Below are 26,365 nucleotides of genomic sequence, written 5' to 3' on the forward strand. Positions count from 1 at the left end.
TTCTAAAAAATACTAATACGAAAAGTCATAAACTGCAACATTTTGAAGCAATAGAAATTCATAAAAATATAAATAATAATAATAATAATAAAACCCTTATCCGCACCCCAATGGTGCATAGGGCACTGCGTCATATAAACGCAGTGTTATCTTGATGGTTTACACATGAAGGAAAGGTGATCAGCCCTCCGCTTCAGGTACCAGTCCAGGGTAATATTGAATAAATATGACAGTGAAAAAATCACTTATATTTATTTTACCCCCCTTGGGAATCGAACCCGGGACCTCCAGAACTGTAGCCGAGCGTGCTGACCATTACAATACGGAGGCGGACGAGAAAAATATAAATAATTAACAATATGATAATGACTAAAGCCTCCCCCGTACTATCATTGTTCCAACTGGCAAAAAGTAAAATAATAAAAATAAAAAATAAAAATGGAACAACTTCTAATCCCTCTTCAATCTTCAAAGTCCCAAAGACAAAACTCCAAATTTTAGACTCAGCTTCACATACGGTCTTTGAAAATGATGAGGAATGCATCGAAACACGTGTTAGAACGTTTGTGCAATACACGGAATCACACGACATTTTACCGTCCGGCACATCAGTTAGCATATAAAACGGATGGTTGGCTTGAATGGCTTGTGCTTTTGTCCATCTTTCTTCGGATCGGTGCGTAATCACGGTGCGCGTAAATTCGATCACGATTAACTATCGTAGTCGTTTAAATTTTTAAGAACCGGATTGCCGGACTGTAAAATTCCGTAAAGTGCACAAGCGCCCTTCGGCATTCTCTCGGCTGCGTTCTCAGTTAACCTGTCTCGGTAAGCGCGCCGTATTTCACACCAAGTGCAGACGAAGTTTTATGGCACCGCTGAACTGCCTAGGTTCCGAGAAGCCAATAAGTGCAAGATATAAGTGCAAGATGCAAATTGCGCGAAGGCCGCCGGATTTACTGCAAACAGAAGGCCACGCCAAACGAGATACGAGGTACGGGATTACGACGCCATCATCATAAAAGCATAAGACACTGCCGTCTCCGTTGTGATTGGATGTGCGGCCTTAAACTAAACGGCGTTGTGGAATACCTTCGAAGGCGAGCCAAACGAGGGATATTACATGTTTTACTCTCCAAAGATAAACATTACATAGACAAAAAGACATAATTAAGGTGGTGGTCTTTAACTTACGTGCCCCGCTGACAGTGATAGAGACTTTAAAAGCATAAGTAATAATTTTTATTGTTTATTTTTTAATTATGTCCGCCTCCGTGGTCTTATGATATGCGTGTTTAGCTACCGTGCTGGAGGTCCTGGGTTCGATTCCCAGGGGGAGGGTCTAATAAATGTAGGTAATTTTTTCACTTAAATATTTATTTAGTATTATCCTGGACTGGGAGCGGAGGGCTGATCACCTTTCCTTCATGTTTTATAACGATCAAGATAACACTGCGTATTATATGATGCAGTGCCCTATGCACCATCTGGTGCAGATAAGGGTTTGAATGAATGAATGAATGAATTTTCTCGGTGAATACAACTTTTTCTTAAATCTATTGTGACAAGTGTTTCGATGTATTCTGCATCATTTTCAAACACCGTATGATGCGGAATGCATCAAAACACCTGTCACGATAGAGTTGAAGAAAAAGAGGTATTTACCAAGTAAAATTTAAATAAATTAGATATATTTTACCGCATAGTGTCTGCCGAAACAATTAATGAAATAATTTTAGCCATCTTATAACTGTTTCGTTAATTAATTTAAAATTAACTAATTTTCATTTAAATCGTAATTTTAGCAAAATTTTAATTTTAAAATTTAGCTATCTTGTAAGTGTTTCGCTTTTAAATGAATTTTGAATAATTTTTTTTTCCTTTGATTTTCTAATTAACGTGCAATGGTGGATATTATTGCTACACACATATCTCCTTAGGGTCGCAAGGCTGTGTTGAGAGAAACCGCAGTATTTTAATTGTTTTCAAATTTTAATATTTTCTATTAGCCACTCTAGAGATTTATGGGTGTTTGCTCAGACAGTATGAGGTAATGATAAATCAACTCATCAATTTGCTAAGCCCATCCGACGAACTAAACAAACCTATCTACTAAATATTACATATTGGTATTAAAAAGTTAATAGAAATATGGGAGAAGGTTATAAGAATGGATGGAAATTATATAATTGATTACATAAATAATACAAATCTAAAAATAAAAAATAAAATATTTTAATTTAAATAAAGAGAAAAATTGGTGTTTTTATTATTTACACAATTATTTCAATTTCATTCTATTTCTCTGAGCCTAAGCGGCTCATTATTAAAAATAGGTATCAAATTGTGGAAGAGTGGATTCGAACTGAGAAACTCTAACTTAAGAGTCCCCGACACTAACCACGGGACCACAGCCCGACACATTATTGTATATGTAAAAAACAATTCATAAATCTCCCATCAACCCAATAGATATTCAAATAAAAAATAATTACATTTTATTACTCAGTATTAATAATAGAAGGAATGAAAATGTATATATTGTAAATAATTATACAAATTTAACCTTTGATTCAGTTGTACTCAATCCTTTCTCACTGTACTGGATTAATGCGGTGTTATATTGCTTGTTTATTACATGTAGATAAAGCAATCAGTCTAACGCCTATGCGTTCAACCCCTATGGATGCATCATGCGGTCTCCGTGGGTCATATTACAAAATAGCTCCCGAAAAGAGAATCTTAAAAATATTGCTAGATTGAAGAAAACAAAACAGTTCGTAATACAACAATGTATGTTATAATATATGAAAATTCCTATAAATATTGTGAGAAAATAATTTTAGCGAGTATGATTTATATTTTTTTTTAGCCACATCACAATAAACATTTTTGAAAACTATTTTTCATACAAAAACGTAACTTCTATCTTTTGTTTTTAAATGACAATAATCTATTAAAATATAATTATTTAGTCCTTTGCTGAGTAAACGGAAATCTCAAATCTCACAATGCCGCTACAAATTTGTTTTATTTTTTTGTTGTAAATTTATATATAAATATTACCGGTGATAAAAAACATGTGTTTTGTATATGTATCGACCCTTTCCCGTCAAAACATCATAACAGCCAGTTGGGAAAAGATCCGTGTTTGATAATGATACTAAAAGCCTAGAAACACGTGTTACAATAGATTTGAAGAAATTTTAGTATTAAGTAAAATTTAAATTAAATTAAAAGGAAAATATCGATCTAACTGGATCGCTCCAAAGTGTACGATTTTTACCAGATCTTAGGGATGTGTACTTATTTTTAGTAGTTTCACTGAAATAGGCCTTCACTGCGCGATTAATGATTCATTTATTGTTTGCTTATTTTAAAGAAAACTTGATTTTATTTATTAAAAAATTGCAATATTTACGTATAAAACAAAAATTATAAGAAAATTATTTTTTTCTGTATATAGTTAAGTTCAATAGCAAAATTAGTTTATAATAGAAATTAAAAACAAAAAGAAAGTGTACAAAAAATTAAGATGTATAAAAATGTATGTTTTGTTGACAAAGAGTCGAAAGTTTGATATAATGTAGTGTTATATAAACGATATTATAAAGCTCTTATCTTTAATGGTCGTTGTCCTGATGATGTATTATTAAAAATTAATTAAACACAGTTCATTGTTTTATTAATTTCAATTTCAATTTCAATCATACCTGTTTGAAGTATTTCTCGGCAAAGAAATGTAGGTAAAAGTCTTCAAGTCCTCATGGGATGGGCACTAAAAGTTACTCGCTTATCAGGAAGAACGCAGTAAGTCTTGAAGTTTTAGACGATGATAGTGATAGACACTGGAGATTCATCACAGTTAGAAAGATAAAAGTTTTGAGAAAGGAACTATTAAAAGATCACTATTCACTAAATCACAATTGGAATAAAAAAGAAAAATAATTTAATTAAACATAAATTGATACGAAAAAACATTAATAATAAATTTATGAATGGATTTATCACATTAAGTCAATGGACCTTCGAGGGGTAATTGATTTGTCAGTTAATCGATTATTAAAAAATAACGTGTTTTGTGTAATTCTAAGTTCACTGGTGGTTTGATACAAAAATATTTGGACAAAAAATATGTAAATGGATTTACCACAAAAACTAAATTGACTGATGTGCGGTTTTTTATATAGGAATTAATCGATTATAAAAATAAAAATAAAATAAAACTATTTCGTGGAATTCTGTGTTCACTGGTGATTTGATACAAAAAAGGTAAAAAAAAATATAAATTAATTAATTACAAAAAGAAAAATTACTAATGAGAGGTATTTGATTTATGAATTAAACAATAATATAAAAAAAATGGAAAAAAATGTGGTGGCACGAATGGAAATATTTTTTTTAATCGATTTCCTGAAATGAATGTTAAAATTATAATAACTATTTACAAATAATATAAATCAAATGAAGAAATGATATCATTCATTCAGTGCGTGCGTAACCGTGTTATCAGTACTAAATAAGCAAGAAACGAGAAAAACAACTCGTATAATAATAATCGAAACATTTGATAAACAATTATTTAATAACATATATTTATTTACACAAGAAATTATAAATAAATAATGTTTCGAGATACAATTTTTTCTAAATTTCAGTCATCGCACAAAAAGGGGGGTTTAAAAAATCTCAACAACGATACCACCGCGCGGGAAAAAAAAACAAGATACGTTTAATATAATAATTCGAGTATGGTAAATTGTTTTTTTTTTAATAATGCACCGTCATCGCACGAATGTATTGACAAGTTGTTTACGAGTTTCATACCGACATACCGCGTACCTTGAGTATCGACTTAATGAGTGACTGCACGTCTTCCTTCGGCGGCGCGCGACGCGAAACTAAAGCTGAAGAACAGAACTAATGAAACGAAACTTGGTTCCCGGCGGAAGGTAGAGCCTTAACATACAACGTAACCGGGGAAATCAAGGGAGATTTAGACGACGGGCAAATCGAAGACACATAGAGAAAAAATATTCAAGGAAACATATGATTAGACCGTTCTATATTTGAACGCTGAAAGTTTTCACAACATTTTGAATGTGTAAAAAGGGAAATTAATTAAATCTATGACAAGACCGTTCTATTTTTGAACGCTGAAAGTTTTCACAACATTTTTAATGTGTGAAAAGGAATATTAATTAAATCCATGATTAGACCGTTCTATATTTGAACGTTAAAAGTTTTCACAACATTTTGAATGTGTGAAAAGGAATATTAATTAAATCCATGATAAGACCGTTCTATTTTTGAAGGTAGAAAGTTTTCACAACATTTTAAGTGTGTAAATAGGAATATATCATAAATCATATGATTAGACGGTTCTTTATTTGAATGCTGAAAGTTTTCACAACATTTTGAGTGTGTAAATAGGATTATAAATCACAAGATTAGACCGTTCTACATATGTTTAAACGTTGAGAGTTTTCACAACATTTTGAGTGTGTAAAAAGGATTATAAATCACAAGATAAGACCGTTCTATGTTTAAACGCTGAAAGTTTTCACAACATTTTGAGTGTGTAAAAGGGATTATAAATCACAAGATTAGACCGTTCTATGTTTAAACGCTGAAAGTTTTCACAACATTTTGAGTGCGTAAAAAGGAATATTAATCACATGATTAGACCTTTCTATATTTGAACGCTGAAAATTTTCACGACTTTTTGAGTGTGTATAAATACTTGTTTATAAATCTGGGGTTTCTACGCTTACTTTTTGGACATCTCAATATAGACGAAGAAGATTGTGGGAGTCTGGGTATTTACAGGGTTGATGACCTGCCATACGCTGGTTCGGTGATCGCTTTACACATGTCCAAGATTCACCATTCTACCTATGAATGACAACCACAGTACTCAATTTTTTAAACTACTACATACATCATTAATCTCATGACATTTTACTTGTGAATTCACTAGAGCCTTTTACATAATAATTGGTAGCTATGTATTAAAAGTTGCATGAATGTGGAAGAGGCGAAGAATGTTTGAAAGGACAGAGTAGTGTGGCGTTCTATCATCTCTGCCTACACCTGCGAAGAAGCGTCGTGATGGTTACTTAGTTGGCTGAAGTCTTATTCAATTCAGATTTCTAAAGATTTGAATTTTAAATATCACCGGAACTAAAAATAAAAGCGGGTCAAAGGGTTAGTATGGAAAATAGGATTTACATAAAGGAAGTAGAATTGTAAAGAGATCACATCTCGGAAACACGTAATATTGAAATACGTTATAGTCGAAATGCAATCTCTCAGACGAATGTGCGGCTAAACGATGTATGATAGATGTTCGAATGTTGAAATAATGAAAGAATGCAAGACTGCGGTATAAGCATGTCAAAACCAAATGGCAATACAAACATTTTTTAACAACTTGATTGTTAGAACCTCTGTTGAAATTATATTAAAGTAACATTTTCTGAGTATACCATATTTACTAAAATATACTCAATATATTAATTAAAGCTTCAAGAATTGGAAATTTCAAGAAATTTGCAGAATTGTTTAATTAAACATTTCGCGGCGCCCTTATGACGACACCGCGGCTAAAACTTTGAGAATCACTGGATTAGATCACAAGTTCCCAAACTTTTATGCCCTAGCGCCTTTATGCCAAAAAAAATCACAAAGCAAAAGAAATTTGTTAGGACATCCCTTCATATAAAGGAAGGAGTAATAAAAATGAAGTTCCAACATCCGGATGTCTCTTTTAAGGACATGTCCCAACCATATCCACCTTCTCCTCATCAGGACTTCTTGGTTCTTCTCCTTACATCCTCATTCCTGACGAAGTCATACCACTTTATACCCAGCATTCGCCTCAGGCACCCATTTTTAAAACTAGCCAGTTTCTTGCTTTGAGCTTTAGTGAGGTGCCACGACTCACTCGCATTGACCCTTCATTGTCTCTTCTTTCAACCCCGAGGATTCCGGCGCCATTCAGAATTCACCCACTATACTCAGCGGAACTTGGGGATGCCGGACTGACCTGGGAGGAAGCCAAGGAGATGGCGCGTGACAGAGTGACTTGGAGACGTCTCCTGTTGGCCATTTGATCCACCTAGGGAGTGAACGAATGATAGAGGGGACAATCAAGGTAATAAACGCCAGAGGGCGCCCATGCCACAAATACATAAGCGACTTAAACGAAGACATGGGCTGCTCGACGTATGAGGAGCTGAAGAGGTTTTCAGAAAATAGACCAGAATGGCGAAGAAGATATCATTGGTTGCTGCAGACCAATCCACAAGATTGAGACCAGAGAAGACGAAGTGAGTGAACATGGAAAAAAAGGACATGTCTCTACAGCGAGGAAGAATGAAGAGGGATTCGCTGGATTAAGTTCATGGGAGCCGAAACCAGTTTGGCGCGCGCTTAGTGGCGGAGAGCGATAACATACCTAATTCAAATGTAAATTTATTTTATAACGCGCTGTGAAAAATGTACGTAGCGGGTGATCTATGACGCAGTGGGCGCTATGCACGCAATAAAACTTGATACAATTAGTCCCGTTATCTGTTAAGACACATATTAATGGGGATATTAATTTCGGACCTCGTAAAGAGAATTTTATAATACATAATACTAATAAGTGAAGAAAGAATAGTTGAACATTTATGAGTCAAATGCGGTTGGTAATAGAATAGGTTGGTAAATGGTTGCAGGAGAAGACCGAGGAAAACTTGGCATGGTACAGTTTTTCAAATATTTAAACGTGGGCAGGTCAAGTCGGAATAATCGGCAGGTATGTATGAGTAAATGCATGAATGTGGAAGAGACGAAGGTTTTTTCAATAGTACAGCTTTCTATTTTCTTTGCCAAGCCTTGCGGGGAAGCGGCGTGATAGTTAGGAACTTTGTGATTTTAGACATCTAATTTTGAGAATAATAGAAATAATAAAATAATATGAAGGAAATTTGGCCGGAATGGTATCATTGTCATTATTACTGAAGGTAAGTTCATGGGAAAACGTATTTTCGTGATAACTTGATACTTGGTCAAGCAGGAAAACTCACAAATGTCATTTTGTTTTAAGGCGGTAAAAATAAATATATTCTGAAATATTTATCATAATTTTCGATGATTAGCAAGTTTGCCTAAAATATCACGTAAAATAAATATTCAAGCAAACAAATGTTGATCTGTGACAATCAAAACAACATTGACCAATTTTAGGCACCAGACGTAGTTGGGTCGCTTGACTGCGAAACTGGCGACGCGAGTTCGATTGACACCAATCTCAAAATAAATTTTAAAAATAATTATTTTCAATTGATCTGGGTGTTTGTGGTATATTATTTTTATAATAACTTTCCCTATCCTTTTTTATCCTACCTACAGACAAGCCTCTAAAAGTAGAGGCTTTACGGTTATTAAAAAAAATGTAAGTATACTTAAGTCATATTTTATCTTCCTTATAACATGTATGTAGAAGATACTTTGTGTCTCATTTTAATTATGAATATTATTTAGAAACCTGCTTTTATAATGCGCTGATTTATTTTTTATAAAGGCTTACTCATTTTAATAGAAATGCATACAGATGCTGTATAATATTCAACATTTCATCAGAGATTGATATTTCAAATATTATTATTTAAATTAATTCATTTTAATGTTTAAATTATTCAAGTTTTCGAATTTTGCTCAAAAAAGTTATGAGTACCAATTTAATTTCAAAACTTTACTGTTTTTTTACATGTAATTTTACTTCCATTTGTACAAAGTATTCCACATTTAAGCCACAATTTATATCGTACGTACCTTTGAAATTATGTAATACAGGAGGCACTGAGATATAAAGACATCGTGGTGTTTTTTACACTACTTCAAATGACGTAGCACCAGTATGTCAAAATCTAGGAATTTAAATACGTTTTAAGATAAACTATCATTATATAAGCTGCCTGTAAATAGGATCGTCTTTATGAATAACACCAGTCTTTATTTTTTTTTTAATATTTTTAAATCACGGATCACTAAATAATTCCTTACAACCTTTTGGAGTGTGTCCAAATACTTGTTCACAAAATCTGGATTATCTCCAATTACAGGAGTTATAACTCCTGTAATTGGAGATAATCCAGATTTTGTGAACAAGTATTTGGACACACTCAAAATGTTGTAAATAAATTATCTGGTCAAATTATAAGCTTAAATAATAAAAATGAAAATGGTATTTTCTGGCGTTTCTCATGTGTGTGATTATAATCCAGGATTCGGACCTCACATACTAATATAAGAGTTTCTGCTTAGTAAAAAGCTTCTTTACATCTCACCAATAGATGTCTCTAGTGAAGTTCTAGTGATTCAAGAACAAGGTTTCTAAATTGGTTCATATATATAGAACTTCCAAGAATTTGAGTAGTGTGGTTGTCAATAATGGGTAGAATTGGTGAATGTTACACGTGTGAAAGTGATCACTTAAACCAGCCTATGACGGTCGTCAGCCCCGTAAATGCCCAGACTTCCATATTCTTCTTCATCTTTGATGAGATGTTAAAAAATAATATGAAAATAATTCCTTTGTGTTCCTTTCAATGTACCAGTATTCATAAAGCTCACGATTTAATAATATAAATACTCCGATTGATTTTAATATCTCTGACACACTTTGGTGGGTTTTGTGGAGAGAATTAATTTTTGACAAAGTATCGACTTCAGATAAACGTTTTATCTTAATTCATCCGGTTTGATTTTAACGGTATCCGACTGGAATTCAGAAATATATTAATTTTCTACTAATGTGTGTATTCCGATAATACTACGCGTTGTGCCCATTATCGGTTCTATTAATAATGGAGACTTTTAACGATTATCACCCGTTTTATGGTTATTCAAACGATGAAGAAACTTGATCAAATTGATTTTAGCAACCTAATAAAACAACATCAATAAAAATAAACATCTCATTTTTACTATGCAAACGTAAAAAATAAATAATAAAGGAACGCTACTTATCTAATTTTACGTATTTTATAAGGTTTTAAAATAATCGTTTCAAGGCCTTACTAACAATAATATAATTCATTAGACGCCCGGTTACGCTGGGAGCCGGCCGTCACATGGTTTTAAAAAATCTATTTTTAAAACCATACCCTTACCTTTTTACTCCCTTCCTCACACACACACACACACACACACACACACACACACACACACACACACACACACACACACACACACACACACACACACACACACACACACACAACACACACACACACACACCACACACACACACACACACACACACACACACACCACACACACACACACACACACACACACACACACACACACACACACACACACACACACACACACACACACACACACACACACACACACACACACACACACACACACACACACACACACACACACACACACACACACACACACACACACACACACACACACACACACACACACACACCACACACACACACACACACACACACACACACACACACACAACACACACACACACACACACACACACACACACACACACACACACACACACACACACACACACACACACACACACACACACACACACACACACACACACACACACACCACACACACACACACACACACACACACACACACACACACACACACACACACACACACACACACACACACACACCACACACACACACACACACACACACACACACACACACACACACACACACACACACACACACACACACACACACACACACACACCACACACACACACACACACACACACACACACACACACACACACACACACACACACACACACACACACACCACACACACACACACACACACACACACACACACACACACACACACACACACACACACACACACACACACACACACACACCACACACACACCACACACACACACACACACACACACACACACACACACACACACCACACACACACACACACACACACACACACACACACACACACACACACACACACACACACACACACACACACACACACACACACACACACACACACACACCACACACACACACACACACACACACACACACACACACACCACACACACACACACACACACACACACACACACACACACACACACACACACACACACACACACACACACACACACACACACCACACACACACACACACACACACACACACACACACACACACACACACACACACACACACACACACACAACACACACACACACACACACACACACCACACACACACACACACACACACACCACACACACACACACACACACACACACACACACACACACACACACACACACACACACACACCACACACACACACACACACACACACACACACACACACACACACACACACAACACACACACACACACACACACACACACACACACACACACACACACACACACACACACACACACACACACCACACACACACACACACACACACACACACACACACACACACACACACACACACACACACACCACACACACACACACACACACACACACACACACACACACACACACACCACACACCCACACACACCACACACACACACACACACACACCACACACACACACACACACACACACACACACACACACACACACACACACACACACACACACACACACACACACACACACACACACACACACACACACCACACACACACACACACACACACACACACACACACACACACACACACACACACACACACACACACACACACACACACACACACACACACACACACACACACACACACACACACACACACACACACACACACACACACACACACACACACACACACACACACACACACACACACACACACACACACACACACACACACACACACACACACACACACACACACACACACACACACACACACACACACACACACACACACACACACACACACACACACACACACACACACACACACACACACACACACACACACACACACACACACACACACACACACACACACACACACACACACACACACACACACACACACACACACACACACACACACACACACACACACACACACACACACACACACACACACACACACACACACACACACACACACACACACACACACACACACACACACACACACACACACACACACACACACACACACACACACACACAACACACACACACACACACCACACACACACACACACACACACACACACACACACACACACACACACACACACACACACACACACACACACACACACACACACACACACACACACACACACACACACACACACACACACACACACACACACACACACACACACACACACACACACACACACACACACACACACACACACACACACACACACACACACACACACACACACACACACACACACACACACACACACACACACACACACACACACACACACACACACACACACACACACACACACACACACACACACACACACACACACACACACACACACACACACACACACACACACTCCCACTCTTTTTTTTCTTCTTTTTTTATCTCTTAATGTTTTAATAGTTACTATAACATAAATATGGGAATTGTTTAATTGGCTTTATTTTTTAATAATGTAACTATTTTTGCTAACCTAATGTAATGTTCACTAATGTTAATGTAACTATTTTTTGTATATTTTTTTTAAATGTAAAGCTGTACAATTCCCAAACAAATAAAAATAAATAAAATAAAATAAATAAATAAAGCGTTATATAAATTGAGTTTTTTACGACTGTGATCTTTAAAGGGTTTAAAGGGTGGTAATCTATTGTTGTATTGAAATAATCTAGTTTTATACTACTAATCATCCCTCGCCTTAGAAAAAATACAACCTTACAAATATGAAGAAAAAAAATTAACAAAAAATGTAATTAGTTAAAATATTCACGACATTTTTTGTGAATCCAAATCCTTGTTCATAAATCAGGGTTTCTCCAAGTAGGATTTATTTTAACATCATAACCAGCCTTTGACATGTCATAAGCTCTGTTAATCTTCAGACTTCCATATTCTTCTTCATCTGTTTTAAGATGTCAACAAAATGTTGAAAATTATTTACAACATTATGAGTGTGTCCAAATACTTGTTCACAAATACGGATTATCTCCAATTATAGTAAAAGTATCTCCAATTAGAGTTATTCTTCATGTATTATTATTTTTTGTTTAAAGTGATCTCTAAAACCAGTCTATGACAGTCGTAAGCCCCGTAAATACCCAGACTTCCATATTCTTTTTCATCTATTTTATGATATTAAAAATGTTTTAAAATATTGTTTACCAAAGCAAAATTCGGCTATGATTAATGCTTTGTCAGTGTGTTTTTCATTAATTACCGTGGATTCACAGGTGTTGGTATGCCTGTTAGCTTCCTAATGCTACAATGTCCGCACAGCAAACACCTCTCCAATTAAAAGCAGAGAAGATGTTATTAAACTTCCCACCATTGTGTTGCTCTTGCAAATGATAACATACAACTGTTACTTAATAAAGATTAAGCTGTACCTTCCTCAAGAAACAAGAAAGGTGACATGATAAAAACGAAGAACTTTGGTGCCGAAACATAGATGGCTGTTGTGAACTCGCACGTACTGCGTTACGAGTTTGATCAATATGTCTAGAAGATTCAAAAAAAAATATTACTTAGGTTGTCAATCATAAATATGGTAATCTGTGCATTCACAGGGCTTACGACCGTCATGGGCTGGTTTAAGTGATCACTTTACACACGTATAACATTTACCAATTCTACCCATGATTGACAACCACACTACTCAAATTCTTGGAACTTTTACATATATTGTTCAAATTCGAACGTAGTGCATAATTCAATTCACTAGAATTTCACTAGAGACAGACAGCTATGAAATTCTAGTGAATTTATAATATAAAAAATTACTCCTAATTGGAGATAATCCAGATTTGTGGACAAGTTTTTGGACACACTCAAAATGTTGTAAGTGAAATTTGAGTAGAAAAATGGATAGAAACCTCAAAGTGACAGCGGAACTTATTAATAAAAATATGTTTCCATTATTTCATGTATTAATTGTTAATTCAAACACAGATTTCTCTAGTCTACTAAGCTGTATTTTATTGTTAATAAACACATACAAAAAAAATATTGTGACAATTATTTCGCCTAGGTGTGGCCATTTATTTACGCCATTTGTGGCCATTTATTTACGCCATTTTCAAACGAATGTTGGAAATTCGTTTCATTAATTTTTGTATTTTTTAATAATAAAATACAACTCAGTAGACTCAAAAATCTGTGTTTGATTTATCAATTAATACATAAATTAAAATCCTATTTAAAAGAAATCGAAAAAAAAACAAAAGACTGTTCGTAGCAAACGTCAAAAGACGGTATCCTTGGACGTGAGCTGTATTTTATTGCACGGCAATAAATATTATTTCTCGTAATTAGCCACATTCATGGGGCAATATTGCAAGATTGATGGAAGCGGTCGGCGCAAGTTATTGGCATGTTAATTACTGGTGCATCCTTGCATCTTCGATTCCGTAATTGCATTTATCTCGGGCTGCACTCTATTTATTGCTAACAGGTGAAAAACAGAACCTTTATTGGATTCAGCAGGTGTTTAGAATATCATCAGCGCTAATAAGGATATTCACAAGGATAAAACATACCAAAAACGTAAAAATATGAATCACAAAATTACCATTTGTGTTACTAGTGTTGTCGCGCAGTTTCACTTGTGATTAGGGTTGTAGTATTGCTTATAAAAATCAGCAAAAATACAATTTTTATTGTATTGCTTAAAAATAAAAATACTATCATAAACCGAAGACTCGAAAACTAAAAAATAATAACAACAACAACAAAAAATATATGTCTATTTAAGGGAGTTTCCTCTATAAAGCCTAAAAAAATTGTCCGAAATTCAGAATGAAAAAAAGGTTATTTTGATCCACGTAAACGAGTGGAGGCTTAATTTTAAAAAAGAGAGAAAACGCTCTTTTGAATTTACATGATTTTTCTTGATGTTATTAATTTTAAGTTCTCGAGTTTTCAATACATATTTTATTTTTGAGTAGTAAATGGATTATCGCACAATAATCAAAACAATAACTTGCTTCAAACCCGTGTTTACATGAAATGTAAAATTATAAATAAACACTTGTTTTTTACTACTTTAGTATGTAGGGTTAACAGAAATGTTTTGAAAAACCAAAATTACAGCTGTTATAAACAAACAGTTAATCCCAAGTCTATCTGAAAACTAGCAGATTTTTTTTTGTAAAAGAAAAATTTCGTAGTGTATTGAGTCTGCCAATGAGATCGCGTGCAGGGATGAATTTGTTGCGGTTCTCGAGTCTACACGAGATGCACTCTACAATCTCAACATATTGTATAATATTTAATACTGTGTTTAACTCACACAAACCTTTTTCAAAAACTAATAAAGAATATAGGCGCTTGGATATATTATATACGTACGTACAATATTTACGTGTTTCTAAATCTGAGTTCACAAATCTGGGAGTTATTTTTATTAATTAATATCTCAATATAGTCGTCAGCTCAAACAAGGTGCTACCGAGAAGTCACATATGAAAAAAACCCATCTATCATAGAATACGGTATCATACGGTAAACCCCCCTATAACGTTTGTATAGTAACTGCGTTATCGGGGAACGTTATAAGGGGGTTTATGTTTTAAATTGAATTTTTACATTTTAACCAGCGGAAAAGATTGAAATAAGTCATTATTAAATTTAAATATGATTTAAAAATATTAACCCCTAATAACGTTCGCTCCGATAAAGCGGTGTTTATACTGAAGGTCATTGGTAACATAAACCAAGCTAGGACACAAAAAACCGAACCCTCTTCTAGTGGAACGGAAGGTCTGCTGATGGCAGTCAGGAGTCCGCCTTCTTCTGAGGAGTTTTACGTGGTTTCCATCCAGCAATGAGCAAATGCTGAGAAATTCCTGATTAGCCCACACTAGATTATCCGCCCTGTTCCCAACACAGATTCAAATAAAAAACATATTTATTTAGTTAGATGGAACAAAATTCCACTAAATGATCTATGAACCTTGTACATAATAAGGAAGGTTAATAATAAATGCAATTCCCATATAATAAAATAAAATAAAAACGCGGTCTTATCTTAACGTTATAGGGGGATTTACTGTATACAAGATCCAAAATTTTAAGTAGCGTATTTGGAAAATTAAAAAAAATGGTTACTAGGTATACTAAAACGTAGATATTCTTCAATAACTACGAAAAGACGTAAGTATTTAAACGATGTGTTCTATACTACTGAGAATGTTCCGAGAATCAAGCAGGAGTCAAAATGGAGGATGAAAAGTTACGTTTTCCGATACCGGTCCTCAGTATAATGAGTGCAGATTGCAGGGGGGCGTGGGGCTATTAAAAGCCTTATACTTAAAGATTATCTCATCGGCAGAAAGCTTCAATATCGTCCGGGAGAGGTTACACGCTCGTGTCAAAGGGCCCGCAATATCGGCATTCGGAATACCCGCACCGGACGGATCATTACCGAATCAATTACAAGCATAAACAGAAACAACTGTTTACTGAGTTTACCAGAAATTTCTAACTAACACGGGAACAACTGTTTACTGAATTTACCAGAAATTTCTAACTAGCACGGGAACAATTGTTTACTGAATTTACCAGAAATTTCTAACTAACACGGGAACAACTTTTTACTGAATTTACCAGAAATTTCTAACTAACACGGGAACAACTGTTTACTGAATTTACCAGAAATTTCTAACTAACACGGGAACAAGTATAATTTATATTGGAAGCAAATACTTTGTGATTTTTCATTTTTTAATTAAAATATAACTTTGTTTTAAAATCACTATAATTTTTTTATTATAACTTAATTATAACTTCTACCTGTCTACCGCTACTTTTTCAAGACTGATAAATACTAAAACACTATCTAAACGGTTAGCTTCAAAACCGGTAGACATTATAATTAAGTTATATACAATATAATAACATATTTATAGTGATTTAAAGAAAATATATTTTAATTATAAAACAGGAACAACTGTTTACTACATTAACCAGAAATTTCTAACTAACATAAGAACAAGTGTTTACTACATTTACCAGAAATTTCTTACTAACACAGGAACAACTGTTTTAGTTAGCGCTATTTTTTTTAAATTTTATTTTACAGTCACTAATATATTATTAGATTAAAACCAATATTTTTAGCTTTTCCACTTTATTTTTATTTGACCAGCGACCGGGTTTCGTCGTTACCGACATCATCAGACTGGTGATGTCGGTAACGACGAAACCCGGTCGCTGGTCAAATAAAAATAAAGTGGAAAAGCTAAAAATATTGGTTTTAATCTAATAATATATTAAAATGCAATTCCATCACGAAGTGTCAGTGGATAATATCAATCTATTTTACAGTCACCCTTATCATTTTAGAAATTATGACCGAAATTCTAGAATTACGTTCAGAAAGAATGGCGGATACTTGGGTCGGTAGTTGGATTCCTGCTCGTTTTAAGCTATTTAACCAGAAATTTCAGTTTTATACATAAAATACTTGTACAAGACCAAGATATTTGCTTTAATAATTGAGATTATTAAGGCGGATTATTAGATAGCCCGCAACTTAATTTTCTTTAAACCCAGGTAACATTTAACGTAACTAAATTTTTTGCTTAAAATACCGTTTTCGTATTGAAACAATAAGCTTTTCTTGGAAATAAATATAAAGGTTAGAAACGAAAAGAGTTATTGAAAGGTAAGTAAGGAGTTTCATACGGGATTAAGGATTTCATTTTTAATGTATCACAATTTTTCAAAGCTCCTTATTTTCATTTTCATTTTTAATTTTTAATGTATCACAATATTTCAAAGCTCCTCATTTCCAATATTGCACGAACACGCTATATAAATAACAGCTTACGACATTCAAAGCAAACATTTACCCAAAATTATCGAAGAACAATATTTTTTTAATGGTTTCCTTATTACAGAATCCCATCAACTGATTTTACAACCGAATCATATTATGGGATTATTAAAATCACGATGCGAAACGTACTTACTTAAAATTATGGTAAAAGGAATGTCAATATTTTGGAAGCGATTCGGAAATGCGTTTATTTCATTTCGATCCGTGTAATAAATAAATTTTGGATCATTATTAGATCGCTTAATGATAACCATAACGAAGTCAATTTTCAGTCATGAAACATTGCGAAAAAACAAAATACATTCTTTCTACTGGATACTAACTACAATAAAAGGATTAAATGAAATATAAAATACGATAATTTTGTATAAAACATTGCATTATATATCTGATGGTTAAATCCATTACATTATATTTTATAGTATGTTGTTGTAAAGTGCTTTTTTTTACATACGTAGATGTAACCGGCCATACGTTGCTGTGTCATAGTCTGGTTAAGTGGAAAAGAAATCCAATAAAAAGCACACATTTCATTTCGAATTCAATGAATGCGTATAGAGTAACGAAAATATAAAAAAATCTATGGAACAATAATAAAATCGAAAACATTTAAAATGCTAATCAGCTGTCAAGAAGTACGCTATACACTATGGGCTCTGTTAAGGCCTTAATCGTAATCACATAATTCAGTCAGCATTCGGCAACGCTATTAGGTGCACGTCATTTTACGCCCGATTTTAAATATTGAAATTATATATGTTTGTTTTTTATATATTGAAATTATATTTTTATATTTGTTTAAATCCCACCTCAAAAAATCTTTTTCTTACAAAGCTATACATTTTTTTTTGAAGAAAAAGATATTATTTTCAATACAAAAACGATGTTTCAATAAACGAATTCAAATACGTCAAAGGTTACCTGGGTTTAAAGCAAGTAAAATTGCTATGCAACGTATGTAGAGCCTTAAGTATTTCGTGAATTATTGTTTTCGTTCAGCTACTAGTCCAGGGTAATATTGAAGAAATATTAGAGTGAAAAATCACTTATATACACTATTTCAACCCCGCCCCCCTGAGAAATAAGAAAATGTATTTATATATATATATATATACATATATATATATATATATATATATATATATATATATATATATATATATATATATATATATATATATATATATATGTAATAAAATAACTAGGTACCTACCTATACATTTTATTAAGTACTTACAAATAGTACCTACATAAAACAGTTCTACCACCAGATGTCGCATGCGTCGCTCAGAATAAAACAAAAGACTTCCGATAATATTGTTAACTGTCAGAATCAGATAGATATAAAAATTATTGTAATGATTAATTAAGAATAAACTTTTATTGTCGTTTCTTTAATTACAAAGCAACACATTGTTTATTTTATTATTATACACCCACTTTACATATTATTTACACCCAATTTATAAAGAAAAATATTACCACGTTATATATATATATATATATATATATATATATATATATATATATATATATATATATATATATATATATATATATATATATATATATATATATATATATATATATATATATATATATATATATATATATATATTATATATATATTTATATATCTATATATATATATATATATATATATATATATATATATATATATATATACATATATATATATATATATATATATATATATATATATATATATATATATATATATATATATATATATATATATATATATATATATATATATATAAATGAGCTTGGCTATGCGTGTATAAGCATAAATTAAACGCTGGCTATCATTAAACAGGTATGTATGTGCGCAGACGTACACATTTAATACCTTAATTCGGCACTGCGTCTGGGTGGAATCCAAATCCCGGTAACGTGCATCTAATTACGTTAATTTCGGTGAAATTCTAGACATTACCGCCGGACGTGAAGATTGAGACGGCCTGTACGTACCCACTGCCCACCTAGTACCTACGTACCCACGTCTGCCCGGACGTCCCCACTCCGCTCGTCACAGGTAAATACCACGCTGGCTGTAATTGCTGCGAAACCGGTCATTAAGATTTACATTGAATATAATCCGACCAACATGTCGATTCGAAGCAGTGAATGATAATAGCTTAAATCTGTAGAAATTGAGTGTTTGGTGAAACCCAGATTCGTAAACAAGGATTTCGGACACACCTAAAAATCCTATAAGTATTAAAACAATTTATTATTTACAACGTTTTGAGTGTCTCCAAATACTTCTTCACAAATCTGGGTCTTCTCCATTAAGGCATTTTTTCTTTTTTTTTACAAATATAAAAATAATCATGATGTTGGATATTGCATACATCCAAATAAAAGTGTCTCTGCTTTTAATAGCTTTCTCAACTTAACATAGATATATGGGTATTGCGAACTCATATATACTGTGTCATGAGATTAATGATATATCTAAGGGCGAAGACTGACCGGAGCATTTCGTCGTAACATGTTACGATCCGAGCATTCAGGCAGTAAGTACACCGAGCCGAGCTGCTCGCCGCTCGTTCCGAATGCTCCATCCGAAGTCGGATGCAATTTTAGGTTAGTACAGGGTTGCCAATCTGTGAGAAATTCCCCAAACTGCGGAGATCTTTTTTTTCTTCACCTTGAGTAAGCTGTAATTTACAACATTTTGAGTGTGTCCAAATACTTGTTCACAAAATCTGGATTATCTCCAAAATTACAGGAGTTATTTTCATATTATCTTTTGACATCTCATCAAAGATGAAGAAGAATATGGACTTCAATATTCTTCTTCATCTTCGATGAGATGTCAAAAAATAATAAGCTGTAATTAATTAAAATCACAGAACCAAGAATCACGTCTTCGTCGACCGATATTTTAACTAAGAATGCAAAGTTGCAAAGATTAATACAGATTTTGGGTTATTGATTCTATACAGATTTCTAGACTGTTATGAAGAAAAAAATGGTGTGACATATGGCAACACTGAGCACAAGGCCACAAACGAGCACTGATCGCGTAGTGCCGTAACGTTATAACGTAACATGCTCGCCGCGAGCGATGTTACGACGTTACGTTACGACGAAATGCTCTGGTCAGTCTTCACCCTAAGAGTTCCAAAAATTTCAGTAGTGTGGCTGTCAATCACGGGTGGAATGGTGAATGTTGCAAATGTGTAAAGTGATCACTTTACCAGCCTGTGACAGACAGACTTCCATATTCTTCTTCATATATGTTAAGAAGTAATTTTTTTAATTTGTTTTTTTTTTTTTCTATCAATCATTGGCTTGTTGTACTTATTTTTAAATGTTTATAGTATACGTTTTTGGAAAGTGTGAATTTGTCTTATCGTCGTACATTTTACGATAGTCCGTACCGTATTAAGGTACATTGAAACAATCAACACGGGGTCTCGGGCCAAACAAAATTTAACATCGTTTTTAAAGAATCATAAACGATAAGAAAAAAATTAATAAAAATGAGGTTTTAGGACGATTTAGATCGCTGTCATACGAAAACAATTAACCGTAGTAACGGAAAACAACACTCCGTTCTCGGACAAGCATAAGAGCATTATTTCACATGAGTATCCATGTATGAATGTGTGTATTACGACCGAAGTTGTATGGGACATGGGAATTATTATTCGTTAGTTCCTCCCACACGGATTCCTCTGCATCTGTACGTGTTCGGGCGCCTTACTTTACGAGTTTAACTCCCGACCCCCAGTTGAACCAGCTAAACACCATCGCAGCATCCGCAGGTTAAATGTAACCGGAGAATCAACAGCCCCGATGAGTTAGTTAAGAATATAAATTGCAACGAGAGAAAAAATCATTCATTCATGCTATCACGTTACGTATCGGTAAAAAACAATTTCTCAATTATTTCCAACAGTATTTACTATTTAATTAATTTTAATGCTTTTTAAAAGATTGCCTCGGGACAAAATGATATTTTTACGCTTGATTAAAGACAGTTCGATACTAACATGCCAAAAAGACATGCATCGGACAGTGATATTAGGTAAGATAAAATAATATTTGAAAGTAAATAATGCATTTTGATAGGTTTCTTGAATGTTTTTCGCAGATACTTTGTGGCACATTTTATAAACTATGTAAAATTAAACAACTTTGTTTTAACCACTTTTTTATTTTTAGTACACTTTAACCTACCGGTTTCGACAAGAACCTTGTCATCATCAGGTTTGTTAAATTCTAAAACATTAAAAACATTAATATACTCATAATTAGCAACATCCCCTTACCAAAAACTCCGTAAAAATTAGGAATTAAAAATTACATTTTGGAGTTTTTGGTAAGGGAATGTAATTAATTATGAGTATTTTAATGTTTTTAATGTTTTAGATTTTGATAAATCCTGATGATGACAAGGTTCTTGTCGAAACCGGTAGGTTAAAGTGTACTAATAATAAAAAAGTGGTTAAAAACAAAGTTGCTTAATTTTGTAAAGTTCATATTGATAGGACTTATGATGACTTCTTTTGACCACTATCCGTGTTCAGTTGATCTCTCTCCGTGGCCTCAATCCTGTGGATTGGTTTCCATCAACAAATGACAACTTCGCCATTCCGGTCTATAATGCGAAACCCTCTTCAGCTCCTCATACGTTGAACAGCCAAATCCTCGAACAAGTCGCAAAGTGAGGGTCCTCTGGCGTTTGTTCCCTCTATTACCACGTGCAGGAAACCCTCCTGTTTCAATACGTGGCCGATTCATTTGGCGCATTCCTTTGAGATAGTCGCGAGTAGGTGCCTTCTTTCTTCGATTATTCGTAGTACCTCGTCGTTCAAGATGTGGTCTCTCCAGGATACCCCTAGCATTCTTCTATAGGACCACATCTTGAACGCATTCAGCCTATCCTTATCTTATTCTCAATATTATTAATATTTAAAGCATTTACTTTGTGTTTAGTCATTTTTACTTATTTTTTTAACAAAAATGTTAATAATATTAGTATATAACCACTCACCGAGATTTTTGTGTCTACCGGTAGACATTGAAATCTCAGTGAGTGGTTATAAACTAATATTATTAACATTTTTGTAAAAAAAAATAAGTATCCTTATCTCGTTCAGATATGCACCATGTCTCGCAGCAATATAGTTACACACAACATACTTACATTCAAATATTGGTTTGACAAGAAGTTTGCATAGTTGATCATCAGTCATATAAAGCCAATGTAGATTCGTACATTCTACATTTTTGGGTCTAGGAATTGAATGTATTTGACAAGATACAGATGACGTAAATAGGGGAGCTCACGGTAAAAACATAACTTATATGGGTGTTCTGCACTTAGGAGTTATATTGTACCAATAAATATTCAGATTTCCATATTCTTCTTCATCTATGGTAATATGTCAAAAATGTAAGTGCCCATATTTTCATATCTCAATCATTCTCTTTTGATGCACGGTTCGATTTTATAAGTGCAGAATACATCGACAAAGTCTGTCTCATCTCTTCGTACGACTACCGACCACCCAAACGTTAATTGTCCGTGGGTTAATATTTAATTTATTCCTTCTCAGGTTAAGTCGCTAGAGAAATATTACAGTCGACGGTTAAATGAGGAATCGCCGTCGACAGTCGAGGATAAATTACTTTTACAGTGTAAAACAAATTGTATAAACGTACGGGAAAAAATGTAAACGCCATTGATAATAATTAAAACCCAATATACAATGTTTTAACGAATGACTCGTTAGACATTCAAATAAAATGACTTATTGCTGTTCAATTGTTGAATGTTTTTATTTTTATAAAATACTAAAAGGGGATAAGGAATTAATTTTATTTAACTATTAGGAATTTACCGCTTTTGGTCAAAAGAACTTTGATTATTATGCAATTAAGTTGTACAACCTGCTTCTATTATCCATAAAGTCACTAAGATGGAAACTAAATATAAAAGAGCTATTCATATATGAATAATAAATGTGGGTAGATCTGAAACAGGAGTGAAAAATAATAAATTAACACTCTCCTTATCATTCATCGTTCACTTTGTGAAATGTCACTAACAAAATGTCCACTTTTTGGTTATACACAAAGTGAACGATGAATGATAAGGAGAGTGTTATATTCCCACACCACAAAGTTGATAAAGCTTTTAAAGTATGAAAAAAATACGAAGAATACATTTGGCTGTAAATGAAGAAGTGGAAACTCAGAAAATTAAAGTAAAATATTTTTTAAATTGATCTTTTACTTACAACATTTTGAGTGTGTCCAAATACTTGTTCAAAATACTTTGTAAATAAATTATCTGGTCAAATTATAAGCTTAGTAATAAAAATGAAAATGGTATTTTCTGGCGTTTCTCATGTGTGTGATTATAATCCAGGATTCGGACCTCACATACTAATATGAGAGTTTCTGCTTTATAAAAAGCTTCTTTACATCTTACCAATAGATGTCTCTAGTGAAGTTCTGGTGATTCAAGAACAAGGTTTCTAAATTGGTTCATATATATAGAACTTCCAAGAATTTGAGTAGTGTGGTTGTCAATAATGGGTAGAATTGGTGAATGTTACACGTGTGTAAAGTGATCACTTAAACCAGCCTATGACAGTCGTAAGCCCCGTAAATGCCCAGACTTCCATATTCTTCTTCATCTTTGATGAGATGTCAAAAAATTAAAAAAAAATAAAAAAATTATATGATCTTTTACTTAATAAATACCACTATTTCTGAAAATCTCTACGTCCGCCTCCGTAGTGTAATGGTCAGCACACTCGGCTACCGTTCTGGAGGTCCCGAGTTCGATTCCCAAGGGGGGCAAAATAAATAACAGTGATTTTTTCACTGTAATATTTATTCAAAATTACCATGGACTGGTACCTGAAGCGGAGGGCTGATCACCTATCCTTCGTGTATAAACGATCAAGATTACACTACGTTTATATGACACAGTGCCCTATGCACCATTGGGGTGCGGATAAGGGTTTTATATTTTATATTTCTGAAAATCTATTGTGACAAATATTTCGATGCATTCCGCATCATTTTCAAACACCGCACGCTGTTAAAATATGGATAAATATTACCACAATATATAATATAATAAATAGAAATAACAGTCATTTTTCTTGTAATCGTCACGATTTAGTCTTTCACAAACAAGCTTCATACTTCGACACTGAAAGAGATATGAAGAATATATACAATCTGTACGAAATCATATTGAATCCCAAATGATGTGATAAGTTTCCGATATAGTTGAGTAGTTTATCTACTTATTGAAATCATAGATAAACGGTTTAGGGTATGAGGTAACGCTCGTAGATCTAACAGCACGTTTTCTCACCTCTATCAGAAAGCGGGCGATAGAAACCGTTAAAAATATTTCCGTTTACCATGCAAAATATTTCTCACCGATCAGAAATTACCTTTTATCGATCACCTGCAGTTGGAGCGTCGTTATCCCTGCCGCAGTTATTGAGATTATCATCGTTATTATGTTATAGGTACGGTCGGGAGACGGTGGTGAGTGTGGAAGAGAAATAATAGTGTTCAGAGAAAGGGGAAATGGATGGAGAGCCAGCAACGGCTGGTTAAAAACTATCGGATGTTGCGAAAATAGACGCACAAATAAATTTCATGCTACGTACATAAAATGATTAAGGAAACACTTATTTTTTGACATCTCATCAAAGATGAAGAAGAATATGGAAGTCTGGGCATTTAGGGGGCTGACGACCGTCAAAGGCTGGTTTAAGTGATCACTTTACACACGTGTAACATTCACCAATTTTACCCATTATTGACAACCACACTACTCAAATTCTTGGAAGTTCTTTATATATATGAACCAATTTAGAAACCTTATTCTTGAATCACTAGAACTTCACTAGAGACATCTATTGGTGAGATGTAAAGAAGCTTTTTACTAAGCAGAAACTCTTATATTAGTATGTGAGGTCCGAATCCTGGATTATAATCACATACATGAGAAACGCCAGAAAATATCATTTTCATTTTTATTATTTTAGCTTATAATTTGACCAGTTAATTTATTTAAAACATTTTGAGTGTGTCCAAATACTTGTTCACAAATCTGGATTATCTCCAATTCAATATTGATCAAATAAGAATAATAAAAAAAAAATTGTCAAGAATCTTTCGTTTTATCTATAAATTTTAAATCCCAACAAAAATGATAAAGTTATCAAGATAGAATTATAGC

At 33.9% G+C, this 26,365-nt stretch overlaps 1 protein-coding gene across 8 annotated transcripts in view; it reads right to left on the reverse strand.

Moving 5' to 3' along the window:
* Positions 1–26,365, reverse strand: part of LOC148304947 (protein N-terminal asparagine amidohydrolase-like) — a 191,251-nt gene that overhangs the window by 118,094 nt on the left and 46,792 nt on the right. The window contains exons 1-2 of one of the 8 annotated variants that reach the window (XR_015838273.1): positions 4,843–4,903; positions 3,714–3,915 (exon numbers count right to left, since the gene is read on the reverse strand). The exons of 2 other annotated variants lie outside the window; for them this stretch is intronic. The gene's annotated coding sequence lies outside the window, so the exon portion shown is untranslated. Of the gene's footprint in view, positions 1–3,713; positions 3,916–4,150; positions 4,425–4,782; positions 4,904–26,365 lie in introns of those variants that run through there. 5 more of the 8 variants (XM_088267504.1, XM_088267506.1, XM_088267507.1 and 2 more) reach the window with 5 other exon arrangements.

The sequence above is a fragment of the Brachycentrus maculatus genome, unplaced genomic scaffold, assembly GCF_059751285.1.
Source record: "Brachycentrus maculatus isolate JH-2025_06_01 unplaced genomic scaffold, ASM5975128v1 h1tg000297l, whole genome shotgun sequence".
NCBI classification, from domain to species: Eukaryota; Metazoa; Arthropoda; class Insecta; order Trichoptera; family Brachycentridae; genus Brachycentrus; species Brachycentrus maculatus.